This window comes from Apis dorsata, unplaced genomic scaffold (genome assembly GCF_000469605.1).
Source record: "Apis dorsata unplaced genomic scaffold, Apis dorsata 1.3 scaffold_172, whole genome shotgun sequence".
Classification (NCBI taxonomy): domain Eukaryota; kingdom Metazoa; phylum Arthropoda; class Insecta; order Hymenoptera; family Apidae; genus Apis; species Apis dorsata.
The window spans coordinates 251555-253471 of record NW_006263460.1 but is presented as its reverse complement, the minus strand read 5'-3'; positions in this window follow the sequence as shown (position 1 = coordinate 253471).

Here is a 1917-nt window from a genome sequence, read left to right as displayed (position 1 = left end):
TCTCTCTCTCTCTCTCTCTCTCTCTCTCTCTCTCTCTCTCTCTCTTTCTCTCTCTCTCTCAACATTCTCGGTTTGAAGCGATGCGCGGCGGAAATAAATATTTTTTTTCGCCAGGAAGATCGATTCGATATATTAAAATCTCAAAGATCCCATCGAATTCATATTTTTAAAAAAAAAAAAGAAGAGAAAAATAATAAAACTAATAAATATATATCTATATATATTCAATATACACCAAAAATTAAGAATTGATTGGTGCAACAGTTTCATTTCCTTCGAATGTCTTCGAGATACGAAAAATAATTTTTTTCCCCGCTAGATGGAAGCACTCTCGAAATTACGCCGCCTCATTCCTCTAACCATACTCTCACTTTCGCTCGATATATCTGTCTCTCCCTGACTCGCACTCTCTCTATAATAGATTTCTTTTCTTTAATAATAGTTAATATTTCTATTGCAATAGTTACATATCACATTTTTTTTACGGGAAAGAACAATGTAAATATATATGTATATATATATATATATACCACGAAATTGATGATATCTCTTTCATTCTCTCCCACTCACTCTCTCTTTCTATCACACTCCAATTATTATTTTTTTTTCTTTTTTCTTTTTTTTTTTTTTTTTTTTTTTTTTTTTTTTTTTTTTTTTTTTTTTTTTTTTTAAATCAAATACTCGTTCATCGTTCATTTATTTATCGACGAGGCACGCATTTAAGGCACCATTAAGGAAGCTAACATCGATATTCTCTAACATAAAATTATTTCGATTGCTATTGAAGTCGTTAAAACTACGATAAATAATCAAATTTTCTTACAGAGATTTGCTTTCTGTTGGACAAGATAACTCATGGGGAAAAGTTGGTTCTCTGGACGTTGTCGTTAGAATTTCTTATCCCCGATTAATTCGACTGTCCTATCTTTCGGTAAAAATGAATAGAAGAAATACCACTTTTCTCCATTTTCTCTACCTCACACTTTCGACCGAATCGATTAAACGAAAACGTAGAAGAGAACGGATAAAAGCGAATAATAAAAAAAAAAAAAAAAATCGAAATATTCAATATCAAACTACGATAAATCCGATAAGATTCTCTTCAGTCCGATAAATCAGAAAATGAAAAGTAAATCGAGAATAAAAGTCTCGAAGTAAAAAATAAACGAACGAATTCTGAAGGCAAATCTCTCTCTCTCTCTCTCTATCTCTCTTTTCTTTTTTTTTCTCATCGTCTTTAACAAAAGTTCGCCTCGCGACGATCGAAAGCCCTGACGAATCCTCCTTTACAAAAATATCCAATATCGCGTAACTTATTTTTTAAACTGCACTTTCGTTCATCCCATGGACACGTTCGTCTCCCGACACGTAATTTCCACATACACACATACGTAACACACATACAAACGCATCACTTTCTCTCATTATCTTTCCTTTTGCTCGTCCCGTTGCTCTCACCATCCGATCCCACTCCCTCCTCTTTCGCTCTGTGTCCAAGTTACACAAACGTACGCACAAACGGAACACGCATACACACGAACACGCAAACGAATCTCTTACTCGTTCTAACATTGGAAGACAATCGAAGTTCTTAAGCCACTTAATCTGCATAGCATGATCTTTGATCCGTTTCGCGCGTTTCGTCACTTGATCCAATACCAACGCGACGAAAACTCGTTTCTCTGTATAAATATACATATACGTTATATATATGCCTGTGACTCTTTCTATTTTTCTTTCTCTCTTCCTCTCGATCCGCCTTGCTTTCCGATCTTCTTTCTCTCTCTCTCTCGCATGCGTCTTGCTCTCGTCTCCCTTTCACTCTCGAAATACAACTTTCCCCTCCCTGGTCCTTTCGCAACATGAAGGAGAGGGGGAGGGGGGAATAATCCCGGAGGGAAAAAACGCGAACATTAT